General features: G+C 30.3%; 1 protein-coding gene across 1 annotated transcript in view; it reads left to right on the plus strand.

Annotated features, from left to right (window-relative positions):
• The first annotated feature begins 10298 nt into the window (after positions 1-10298).
• LOC136975411 (cell growth-regulating nucleolar protein) overlaps positions 10299-14239 on the plus strand; it is a 33299-nt gene continuing 29358 nt past the window's right edge. Inside the window, exon 1 of the mRNA XM_067270459.1 lies at positions 10299-10449. The gene's annotated coding sequence lies outside the window, so the exon portion shown is untranslated. The remainder of the gene's footprint in view (positions 10450-14239) is intronic.

Genomic DNA, 14239 nt, shown 5'->3' on the forward strand with positions numbered 1-14239 from the left:
GTTGAGCAGTTTTTGAATAATATTAATAATAATATAATAATAATAATAATAATAATAATAATAACAATAATAATAATGCTCACTCATTCGAAAGGAAAAAACAAATTTAAATAAAAGAATCGTGAAAAGCCCAGTTCAAAAATAAGATTTTCGTCAAACTTTAAACTCTTATAGTCTCGTGACAGTTATATTTTGGATTTTTTTATGATCTTGTCAGCAACTATGTTGATTAGTGCCAATCACGTGATGGGGTATACGTTAGTCACGTGACACGTACGAGTATTAAAGTTACGGAAAGAAAGGTCGATTGAATATTGAACTGGATTTTAATCATTCCTAAATCTGCTCAATTTGCTTTTTTTTTTTTATTAAAAAAAAACATTGTGTTTGAGAAAGAACCTATTTCGTCGTATTTTGCATTCTCATAGTCAACTTCTCTTTCTCTTTAATAAAGAGAACAAAGTTTAAATTCTCTGTATTTGTATATAAATATATACAATAAAATAGCTTATAAATAGGCTTATATATATATATATATATATATATACATAAAAAAAATTCAATTCAAATTGAAAAATTCTACAAGAAAACAGCAACAATTTGAAGTATAAACGATTTAAAAGTGAATAAATAAATAAAGAAAATAAAAAAGAAAGAAATTTCTCTGAAATGTGTAAAATTGTATTTAATAATTCTTATTAAAATTTTTATTTTATAAGTGTATAAAACGTTAATAGAAATGAAGTGGGATTAAACTTTGTGTGATTTTTAAACCAATAAATTTTTTTGTATTTGTTTCATATTATTTAATAAGGTAATTTTTGAAAAAAAAGACAAAATAAATTACCTCGTGTATTTTTATGTCCAATATTAGTTATCGAATTATTAAAAAAATCGGTTGTAAGGACCATTTGTAAAAATCAGTTTTAGGTATCGATTATAAAAATCTATTGTAAGGAGCAATTTTAAGTATAAATCGTAAGAACTAGCTGTAAGCATCAGTAAAGATCAATTGTAAGATTGAATAATAAGAATCAATCGTAAGGTTACATCTATGAATCAAATGTAAAGATCAGTTTTAAGGATCGAATGTAAGATTTAATCGTAAGATTCAGATCTAAGGATAAAAAAAAAAAAAGAAAGAAAACGATTACTTGGAAATATGAACTCATGGCACATATTTCCAGCAATTTTAATTAACTTTTAAACTCGTCCATCAATAATGTGATTTAAAACAGGACATTTATGACACAACAGTTTTGAGAACAGGTTTCTGGACATTCATAAGTTACCTTCTTGTCAGATTATTTCAAAAGAAATATATATGTTTTATACATTATTTAAACGTATCTGTTGAATTCTGTGTAGTTAAAGAGTTATTATGATCTTTTATTGCAAACAAAAGAATTAGAAACAAAGGCAATTATATCATTGAGAAGTTTCAGGAATTAAAAATTAAAGAACAATTTAACATATAAATATAGGAGAAATTTTATCAGTAAAATAATGTATTATGTTTTTTGTTTTCTAAAGAAATATTCGTTAATTGTTCATCCATTATTTTTCGCGGAATAATTATATTTAAACATTTTTACGAAAATAAATAAAACTAATTGTAACATCAAAGCCCGTGGTTCCTGTTCACAGGTAGGAGGTTAACAAGAGCTCAACCATCGAGCGAATCTTCGTTTGATTGGTTAAAAAATCTGGCAAATATTCACTCGTGTTATCTAATTTGGCCTGTGACGTGGAGCGTGTAACTGTCAAAACACAGTAGGACAATTAAGGTCGTTTTTCTTTAATTAAATGTGATCACTGAAGCGTCGATCTTCGAATAAAAGACCAATTGCCGGACGGGCAGATGTGCCAATGATAGCCTCCTCCCTGTCGACTAAAAACGTCATTTTCTATCGTTTAAAATAGTTTTTCACCCGAAAGAAATAAATAAATTATATAAAGTAACCTTCTAATGAGTTTATTCATAAATAATTAACTTGGTCGATCAAAGATATAATTGTTCATTACATTGCTGTCCACATACCAAGGACTGTCCATGCTGAGCTTTAGCATTATCATTCTCTTCTAATTGATAGATAATGTAGGCAAATTTCTCAGATTGAATACTGTTATACAAGATAACGATAATGATATTTCCTAGAGTTACTTATATATTATGTAAATATATTAAAACACTGTAAACAAGTAAGCTAATGTTATTGTTTTTTTTTTCCTGTTTAAAAATATTTTTAAGATAATTTAAATTTCTTCAGACTTAATACAAAATGTTAAAGATAATGTCCATATTTTTTTATGTTGAATACCGGAGATAGTATCGACCTTCTAAGTTACACCTGCTCATGCAGCTGAAACTTAGCTCATGGTTTCACAAACAGTTGCAAATTGACCCATAGGCTTCTGGCAATCACCTAATTCACGATTTGTTCTGTTCTATAAAAAGAAAATACATTTTAACGAGAATTAATTTATATATATATATATATATATAATTGATTTTAATAATGTTATTTATTACTTTAACTTTTTTTAATTGGTTCAGATCTACATTTTGAACGTATATCGTAATTATAAGAGAGACAATAATGAATTTTATATACATTTTAAAATAATTATTATAACTTACTTATAGTTTAAAGCTAATTAATTTTTGTTTAAAATATAAGATAAGGTCCAGAAGGGCTATTTGGTATAGCACAGAGGAACCTCAATATTTAGTATCTTATTGTTTTTTTAGGAAAGGAGTAAGGCCTACATTTCTGACTGGTCATCTTATCAGGCCTCATCTCATCACTCAGGGTCAGAGATGAAGACCCTGTGTGATGAGATGAGGCCTGGATGAAGCCCCTAAAGAAAGTAAATAATATCTTTAAGATGATCATGGAAAAAATAAAGAACACTCGATCACAGGGCCGTCGAGTGGGGGGAACTGGAACTTTTTCCTCGGGTCGAAAGAAAACGGGGTCTAGTGATCACTACCTCTATAAAATTAATGTTATTTTTATTAATAGAAAATACATTATTATTAATTATTTTTATTAATAAAAAAAACATTACACGTATTTTATTTGTTTTAAAAAAAGGCTAAAAGGGCCCGCAAAGAGCCAAAAGGCTGTACTCCCAGATCTCATACACAATAGCGCGTTATAGTTTCATAGGACCCAGACAAATTTGAATTACGGCATCCATATAATGTGTTGACTTCAGACATCTTTCTTCGGGAAATTTTTTGGGGAAATATTTTCTTGTAAAAGATTGGTTGGGGGTTCCCACAATTGCCGTTTTTTCCATAGGATAATGCGCCACTTCCTATACCGCTCTGCTCGATCATTCATTCTTTCGCAGTGTTTCTCGATCATGTCAGCAGAATCACAAGGAATAATTAATCAATGAAAGGTAAATTATTACATATATTATTTTAAAATGATAAAAATTAATGATAAATTGGCAAATATGAAGGAAATTTAAATAATAATAAAAAAACAAATTTTAATAATTAATTAGTTAATTAATTATACTCTATATATACAAATAGAAAATGAGAATTTACATTATTAAAAATACCATATTATACTGTTAAAATGTTGCATATTAAGAATTTTATTACTAAACAAAGAGAAAAATATAATTATTTTTTAAAATTTGCATTAAAATCTTTTAATAATAAATAAATATAAAATTACATAAACAAAACATTTATAGGCTTATAGTCGATTCTTAATACTGTTTTAATGATCTCTCAATACATATGAATGACATATAATTTATTATTCGTGAAATTAATGAATAGAACATGAATATAATAATACAGACAATATAAATACCTAAAATGACTTAAAATTTTGTAAATATTTTAATTATTTCCTATTAAATATTTTTAATTAGCAATTCTTTGAAAAAAGATTAATGAAAACTGTTCCCATCTGTTATGATTGTTCGGAAATTGGGTAATTTGCATAAATATTGATGTAAAAATCTGCGATAAAATATATTAAATGTAATATATAATATATTTGGAGGCCTTTCTGAGATCAAGAGAATTCCGAGTCAATTATCTTTATGAGGCCCTCAATATATTATTAAAGAAAACAGGCTTATTTTTCACTTCTGTGCCTTTCTTCGTGCGGATATTAAGAGGGACTTTTTTCCATACCTTTCGTGTGTTCCGCTAGGCCTACGGAGTAACCGGATAATGAAAGACGAGGCCCGACAAACCTATCCGGAACAAACCATCATGAAAAACTTTCTCGTCTCATTCGATTCCGATTTCCCAAAGCAGTAAAAGTCTAGCTAACTTCACCTTTACAGAAGTCTTCAAGAGTCTCCGTGTGTTCCCGGAGCTCCTGCGAAGGCCGTGTACTCCTGTCATAGAGTTACATTGTGAAGTTCTTCGTAAAGGTATCGTCAAAAAGATGGCCTTATCATATATGACTCGGAACAACGGCCAGACAGTCTAGAGGGCCCGGACAAGCTTAGGGGCTTGTAGTCGTTCCTATACGTATGAAATTAATGTTATTTTTACTAACAGAAAAGGAAATATTTAAGGCTGTTATTTGTTAATAAAGAAAAACTTCTCGTATTTTATTTGTTCAAAAAAATACCTAAAGGGACCGTAAAGAGACAAAAAGCGCCCTCCGGACCTCACACAAGTTTTCGACGACCCTGACAACTGCTCCTCTGCCTTTTTAATAATAAATGTGAATGAATATAATACTGTATTATATATATGATATCACATACTTTCAGTAAGTTTTTGACAGGGAAGTATAAACATAAATTACACTTATATATAATAAAAAATATAATTTCAAATAATTAATTTTAGATTATTTCGCATTTAGAAAAGATCTTTCCAGGGACCAATTTATTTTTATTAATTAACGAACTCGACAATCGATAATTAATGCCTGACATCTGCCATATTGCTGTAGCGATTAGCATATCATTATTTAATAGCTCACAGCTTGATATACTTAATATTAGTTATATCATAAAATAGAGCCACGCTGATAAAAATAATTAGACATCACTTAAACATTTATCAGCTTTAAATCTTAAATAGCTTTTTTAGATAAAATTTTATTTTTATATATTAATACTTTATTAATGATTCATAACCCATTATGTTATCTAAGCTATTTATTATCATTAAATGGAAATACAGGAAATAATCCCAGATAGAGGGATCCAGCAGGGCTGTTTAGCTCGTTCTCTAGACGAACAAGGGCCTAAAAATTTAGTCTTTGATGTAAAAAAAATAATAATGTAAATGAAAATTTATTTTTATATGAAGTGAAAAAGCTGTTATAACTTGTTTTTATTGGTTTTATTTGTTTACTTTTATGCTTTATCTGGCCATATGTATAAGCTTATATATTTACTTGAAACATTTTGACTTTAAAATTTTGTCAATTATAATCAATTTGTATTATATTTTGTAAGGCATTTTTATTACATAAAAGAAAGTTAAAAATACCATAATTTATTGTTACTTTTAGAACATAATTTAATCAATAAAAATGGTAAAATATGATAATAATTTATAAGGAATACAATTGATGTGTACTCTTTTCATACAGCACAATTTAATGATTATTTTGATCTAATTTAATCAATAACGAGAAATTATTTCTTGTGACATCATCACAATGCCCGACTGCAATTTTTTATCTTGTTTTTAATTTATTTAATTTAAAATATGTTTTCCATCTCAAAATTGTAATGTCTTGCCCCTGTATATCATACTTTTCCTGATAACAACAGAGTTGTGCAGGTCATCTCAGTATGTAACTCCATTCAGGAAAACTTTTTGAATTGAATTGACTTGACTTTAGGTCTAGACTAGTAATTTGTATATAGTTAATCGAGCCTCCTGCTCCCAAGCTTTTCATATCTGGTCTTGATTTACATCTATCTAACATCATTCTTGAGATTAAGAAAGGACAGATAGACGGAGGAGAGTGGGAATTTATAGATTTACAATTTTTTTCAAATTGCAGCCAAAAAAGTATACAGTAAAACCAGTGTAAATCGGAATCGTATGGTATCGATATATTTTTTCTATTTTGACAGGTTTCAGGTTTATACAGGTTCCGTTTTAAACAGGTTTTACTGCATTATACTTTTTAAATAAAACATTTGACTCCCCAACACTTATATACAAGAAACGAAATGAATAAATAGTTTGCAATAAATTTTTTGAGACGCACAGAATCGTTAACAGGAGAATCCTGGGGATTATTCCCTGAGCCCGGAAAAAACTTAGGGATCTGTAGTGGTTCCTACCCGTATAAACTAATGCTATTGTCACTAACAAAAAATAAAATCTTTTATTAATAAAGAAACATTCAATGTATTTCATTTGTTCAAAAACAATGAGTCCTCTTTAACTTTAGACCCTAATTCGTCCCAGAGGCGTATCCAGACGGGATGCTTATGCATATCTAATGTCTACATATGGTCTACAGCTTACTTTGATACCAAGGCAATTATTTTTGTTTGTTTAAAATAAAAGTAAATATAATATTGCATGACTTCAATGGCAGAAAAGTAATCTTATACAGGGAAAAGCAGAAAAAGCAGAAAAATTTTAACTGATATTTCTTCGAAAGACATGTCGACAAGTGTACAATAAAGATAATTACGTATGACTTCAAAATAACTGATTTCATAATTTCTAAAGAAAATAAGAAACGTAACAATTTTATACTTTTCATATTTTGGAATCATGCCGAGTATAAATCTTATCGTAAATTGTAGAATTTATAATCAATTAATCAATTCAAAATGATCAATTATAATTTTCCATTTATTTAGCAATTTTAAAAAGCTAATGTAAAAAAAAAAAAAAAATTATTACTAGATTCCTTTTGTCTCTAAGGTAATTCTCTGAGGTAATTCGATAACATTTCTTTTGAAAAACGACAGGGAGCACATATATATTTGGTAATTATTAATTTATTGTAACAACAGCAAAGTTAATACAGTGGTGCCTCGTATAACGTACGCCTCGAATAACGGACGCTGCGAACAACGGACTTTCTGTTTGGCCGTTACGTCACTCGAGCAACGGACTGGCTGCGAACAACGGACTTTCCGGCATAATTGGTGACTGCTCCATGGGTGCGTTCTTTAATAGCGGTCGCTCTGCGTCTCCGCTACTACGGGAGTGCGCTGCTGTTTGTAGGCATTTAGGAACGACGGTGAAAGAAAGAAAGATGGCGGCACCCGCACTATAGTATTGTGATGGAGGAATCTATAATTTCTAAATATGAGCTTTAAAAGGCAAAAGAAGAGTCCCAATTGTAAAATTCAACCATAAAATTAATTATTTGTTGAAAAAGCATTCAAAATAGCCTCGAAAAAAAAAATTCGTAAAGACACTTACATCACCTCGTGCGCTAACTCGCGCTTTAACAATTTGTAAATTCTCATTCATAAAACCACATAATGCACCCGGAAACAAAACTATCTGAGCCATGGAGGACGATGTTGCTTTCCACCGTAAACTACTGCTACAAGCGGCCGTTTTTGCCGTTCGACGGCGCGCACTCCCATCGGAATTTAGGAACGCGTTCCGCAAGAATTTTTAAACGGATGTCGCTCGCGCAGAGTTACGCGGAGGAATAAAAGAACGCATCCCATGTTCATTTTTTTATGATACAGTACGGTTATTTTATGCTGCGGAACGAATTAGCTGTTTTAACATGTATTTCTATGCGAAAATGCGTTTCGTATAACGGACGTTTCACTTAACGGACGTGCACATGGAACGGATTAAGTACGTTATATGAGGCACCACTGTATTTTACTTTTATTCCTTGCATGACTAAATATTTAAATAAAATCAACTGAATATAATGAAAATTCCTAAGTTCTTGAGTCATGATTGCAAAGTGGTTATATTTTAATAAAGTTTTTATTTAATATTTAAATGTAAGGTATAATAATTCAACTGGATTAATATGTGGCTAATCCCTAAAATGATGTAAAATTTTATACTTCTAAGTAGTGTTTCTCATTTTCCGGTCTTTTGCTTATCCCGGGATTACGGGATAAAAATGAACTGTTTCCAGGGATCCCGTGAAATCCCGGGATAAAATTAATTATTTTTAATATATACAAAATATCTTGAAATCAAATAATTTTTTATTTTTTAAAGTAATTTAATATGTTCTGCAACCTCCAAAATCATATTAATAATGCTGTGTAAGATATATATTAAAAATTACCTTTGAATTACGTAGAAATTTTCACAAATAGAAAAAATTTATTAAAGGCTTGCTGGAGACTGCATACAACAATAACAACAACAACAAAAAAATGCTTTGAATTGTGTTGAAAATTTTAAAAAAGTGAACTTAGATCAAACTTCTAACTTAAAAAGAAATTTTCGTTTTTAAATAAAACATAATACAAAATATTATTGTAAATTTTTATAATAAGATTTTAAAAAGCAAAGATGGTCAATACTTGAATCACTCGATCTAATTCTTATTTAACTAATAAAAAGCCTGCTACCAAAAATGCCCTTTCCGATTCAATTCATGTGGGTAGAATCGTCTTTAATGCATTTAAGAAAAGACAGATGTGTTTTTTCGTCTGTAGCCTGGAAGATTTCTAGTTCGTTTTCGAGATTGTAGTATTTCTTTTGCTCTCTAGTATTCTTGATTTGTCTACCTCGGCTGCTTTAATAGAAACATAAAGCTTATAGCCCAATAATTCGGCAGTTCGTTTGTCTTTAATAATCAGGTTTATGAAGAAAAACTTCATACTTGCAGACTTCGTACTCGTTTGTATCCTTGCCCAATTTGCACAACCTGGCGTTACGCAGTTATTGAAGCTACTGGGCATTCAAAATTAAGACAGCATAAGCACAATTTTTCTAGATATTACAGGTTCTGACAAGTAAAGAATTTTTAGAGTCCTGCCACAAATAAGCTACGTATTGATTATTGATCATTTGTGACATGCCATAACGAGCAAAAATTTAAAAAACTAATAACTAGGTTTAAAATTAATAAATACAAATGTATTCTGACAGTTTATGAGTTAATTATACTTTCTATTTGCAAAATTTCCTCAACCTTAACACAAAATAAGAAAAAAGTGAATTTTTTAGAAATTTGCGGAATTTCTCGGGATGAGAAGAATTTCCCGGGTTAAAAAAAACAACCGAGATTCCGGGATTCCGTTTGAGAAACCCTACTTCTAAGATTAAAATATCACCAGATAGTGATTTCTAGTACGGCTTTTGTTATGCGACACTCTATGCAAGCGACAACTTGCGAGACCTTCTTTATATAAATTTATGTAAAGTTAGATATTTGATACTATACAAATCTAGGATTGTATCTAATAATTAGTTCCAAATATTAGACCAAGATCGAATGTCAACGACATACTCTTTCTGCCTTATGGGCACAGAGATATTTATATCAAACCTACTACGGGTTCAGTCAGATCCACAATGAGGCGGCCAGATGGTGAAAGACCACCGCCAACAAATTTGGGGTGCACATGCTCCAAAAAATTCGTAGCGCTTTTCCATCCGTCCTCATTTGTTTTCGGTTCCCTTGAGCGGTAGGCTGACACCGTAACCGCTCGGCCGTTCGACCATATATTAAGATAACTATTCTTAATTTTGCCATTACACATAAACATAGAAAGTTGAATGACCAAAACGGTTAAGACTTCAGCTTACGGTCTAATTCGTAAGAACCTGAAATCGAGTCCAGGAGAGCAACACTAGAAGTTTTTCATAAGTGGTTTGTCTCGAATATACCCAGATTCATTCCTCACGTTATGGTTGCTTCTGTGTGTGAACTTAACCACTCGGCCACTTTAATAAACTACGCTATAAAAAAGTAATGTGTTTTTGATATTTACACCTTTTTTGAAATCCTGCGCATAGATCTAATCTATTATTTCTGCTGTAAAATTACTTAAAAGATTATTTTGGAAAAAGAAAAAAAAATCCTTTTGATATAACCAAGTAATTAAACTGGAAAACTACAGTTCACTTTAAATACGAAAAAATATTTCAAGAAAATTTATGATATAAAATATAAAGCTATTAAAATTTTCAATTAATATTATTAATTTTTACTTGAAAAATATAATTTATTTTATCTTTTTATAATTTTTATGCTGTTAAGTACGTTAAAAATATAAGCTTTTTAAATTTTGGCTATATTTAGGCTATAAAGGTATGACCTTTTTAACGTGTTCAATTCAAACCGGATGTATCTAGTGTATTATATTTGTTTAGAACAGATAATAAGTTATGGATGAATAATAGGCAATTATTAATTTAAATATAATAATTTTCATTTAACTGTTTAATGCAGCTTTTTTTTTTTCTTTTGGATTTGTTAGCGTAAACGAAATAAAATACATCGATTTCATTGAATCACATCACGTTTTACCCACGTGGTAAGTTCGAAATGTTTATTTTGATCTTAGATTTCATGAAAATCCTGAATAATGTAATGTATATTGTGGTATTATTTTAAATATATTTGAAATTTATAATTCTAGCACAAACATTTCTCAGTCATACGTTAAACAAAGACCACTTTTCATTTTTCACATAATTAATAAATTCCCATATACAGGTGATTCTAAATTATTATCAGAGCTAGTTCCTATAATTTTCCGACCAGAAACAACAAAATGAGAATAATTTTTATATATTAAGTACCAGTAATAACCATAAAAAAATCTTTAAATTTACTAACTACAATAAATATATGGAATCCTGACATTGTGAACAAATTTCTTAACACAGAACAACCATTACACACTTTTTATATAACCAAAAATACGGGTGTACTATAGATTACCCCCTATGGAATTTCAGGACTTTGATTATATATTGGAACTCAGGGAACCGAGACAAGTTCAATGGTACCCTATTTTTGGACCAGAGATGAAAAATAAAAAAGTTATCATACTTTTTCACTTACCATACTTTTTTAATGCTCTCATGAAGACGGCACCATAGTTAGCTAGTACTGCCATCTTGCGGTAAAGTCTGCAAACCATGACGTCGGACTACAGTCATCTCCAGTAGGGTTAAACACGCGATACAAGAGCAGAGAGAGCGACGCGACTTCCGATCGTTGCGCAATTGCCATTTCGGTTAATGTTACTTATGGCAGCGAACATGGCGGCTGTTCCGACTGTTCGTGCTCTCGACTGACCTCCCGGAGGGGAGCCGCGGCAGGCCACCATGTGCTAAACATCACTAGTTATTGATTCACGGTAGTTATTGAACAAAGTAAAAAAAAGGGGGGGAAACGTCTACTAAAGGCAATTTTAACGGCAAGTGATGCGACTCCCGATCGCAATAGCGAGCCCGACTTAGCGGTGAGAGTGACGCGATCCCTATCATCGCGCGATCGCCGGAAAAAAGTATGATAACTTTATTATTTTTCGTCTCCGGTCCAAAAGTAGGGTATCGTTGAACTCGTCTCGGTCTCCTCGGTTCAGATATATACTCAAAGTCCCGAAATTCCATAGATAGTAATCTATAGTATCCCCAAAAATACTTCCTTCTACTTTAAGGCTTCGTCGGTTATTTCTGTTTGAATATCTTATAACTGATGAAGCCTTTAATAAAGTAGGCAAAGTACTTTTAATATAAAAAAATCTTAAAATGTTGCTATGTGTTATACATTAAATTATAGACTAACTACAATCAAGCAAAAATGTATTAAAAAATTTACTCACCAAACATCTTATTTTAACACTTGCAGGAGTTTAATCTTTCATGTGGTTGTGGACAAATGTTTTCAACCTAATTATAGGTCTTAATCATTTCATTTTATTTTAGAATTTGAAGAACGATATAAAATTTCAAACTTTGGAATGGATGACGTGAAGTTCAAAATCATCAATTTGTAAAATTTGTAAAATTTTTAGTATAACAATTTGTAAAATTAAATTTGTAAATTTAAACAGATGTTATATAAATTTACATAGGTTTTTACATATTTGTTTTCTTGATTAACGAGATCCATCTTCTTGGTTCCTGTTTGGATCATTATGAAAAATTTGTCTGTGCTTGAAATCTTCCCCTCTTCCTTAAAATTGAAGTAGTCCCCTCTCCATCTCACTTTGTAAATCTCCAGAGCTTCCTGTGTTTTAGCATTCTCTGCCTGAATGGTGTATCCAATAAGACTTTCTTATTCAAAGTTTAGTTTTGCAACTGTTTCAGAAGCATATATGATCAGAGTGGTGATTTGTTTCTTCTTTTCTATGTCATATTTGTGTTCTGCAATTCATTTAGTCAATAATCTGTTGATGTATCTGATATATACTAGATCTTGCTCAAATTTTTGGTCCAATACTGGAATCTTATATACTCCTAGTGCCCTCATTATATTCATGGGATCTTTACAATTATGTTATAGCTTATATATTGATGAATTTCTCTTGTATGTAAGTATGGCATCTCTGTTTCTATCAATTTCTTCATGTTCAGGATGGAATATTTGGTCATATTGAACTATTATTGGTCTAGAGTTTCCTGTATGTCAGAGGTGCATTTATTCTTTGCATTTGCATATTTAAAGGTTAATGTTACCTTAGGTAGCCAAGATGGCGGCTCATCTCTAATTCCAGCAAGGAAACAGTGGGACGCACGTTCTAAACTAACCTAACCTATTCTAATAATTTGGTTGCTAATAATTATGGTAATTTATTAGAGTAGGTTAGGTTAGAATAGTGTGTCCTCACTATTCCCTGTCTTCTGATTGCTGGGATCGGAGATGAGCCACCATCTTGGCTACCTAAGGTAACATTAACCCATTTGTAATGCAGATAAAATTGTATTAAATTATAATGTAAAACTAAAATTCCATATGTAATATAATAAAGTGGTAGATTTTAAATGATAATTATTAATGTAATTTCTATGATCTAATTTATTTCTTTGAAATTTTTAGATTTAATATAAAAGTAATAGGAAATTATATAATATATAATTTTATACACAAATATATTAATTTATTACTATTTTTAATGAAAATTAATTGAATTTTATTTATTAAATGAATTTCTGAAACATATTCAGTGATATTCTCTTTTTCATACCGAGAAAATAAGTTAACTTCTGTAATCTGTTTCTCCACTTTCTGCTTATAGTTTCTGCTTGTGCTACGTTTTCGCATGTTAGCATTGCAAAAGTTGATGTAAATAAAAACTGGAAAGATGATAATCCCAATGCCACCACCATTGTTTAGAAGGTATCAAATGTGGTTGTGTAAAGCTGTGGAATGCATGATTTCTGGATTAAATGCATTATCACAGATAGAAAATTGCAAGATTCCCAAGGATGAACCATAGCATTGTGCATGGATAGTGCCATCAACAGAAATAACTCATTGCTAACTAAACATAATATTAAACCAAAGAACATATAGATTGCTATCTTCACTTCAAATAGATGTTAAAAATTGTTAGTTATATTAAATTATACTTATCATATTAAATATATCTATAAATTTTTGAATTTGCACACTTTCATCTTTTTACTAATCAATAATTATAGCTATTAGAAATCTGTAATTTTTTTAATTGTGTACACATAACCTGTTTTAATTGTATCTTCATGTATACACATAACCTCTCTGTGAAGTAATTATACAGGTTGAAGGGTATTGGTAGGCCAATATTTTGTTTCTTTTATTGTTTTTCTATTGTTTCTTTTATTTTTTACAGCTTTCTCTTGAACAGGGTTGTTCTGTCATGTCAGACATTGTCAACCTTCCTTGCCCTCTTTTCTCCATTTTTATGCCTGTATTCATCATCATACCATTTAGTTTTTGTGACCTTACATAGAATTCCCAATGTTCCTGAAGCTGAATCAATGTTTGATTGTGTAGCTTTTCTACAATCTGTTCTGAGTGAATTTGTTGGAACTATGTTAACTCTTATTTCTAGATTCCTCTGATATTCCTGTATTTTTAATGGATTCTTGATGTTTTCTTTGTTCCATTTTGATTTCACATTGAGACTCCCTTGAAATTTTGTCAAGATTTTTTGCATAAGCCAATGTTTTTGCACAATATTACTAGGAAGTGATCTGAGTCAATATCCACTTCTCTATAGGTTCTTACATTCAGAATGTTAGATTCTTCTTTTGTTGATTAGGATGTGGTTTGATTGAGTGTTTTCCTATTGGTAATATCCAAGTTGGTTTTTGAATATTCCTGTGAGA

The sequence above is a fragment of the Centruroides vittatus genome, unplaced genomic scaffold (genome assembly GCF_030686945.1).
Source record: "Centruroides vittatus isolate TY-2023 unplaced genomic scaffold, ASM3068694v2 contig_371, whole genome shotgun sequence".
Lineage (NCBI taxonomy): Eukaryota > Metazoa > Arthropoda > Arachnida > Scorpiones > Buthidae > Centruroides > Centruroides vittatus.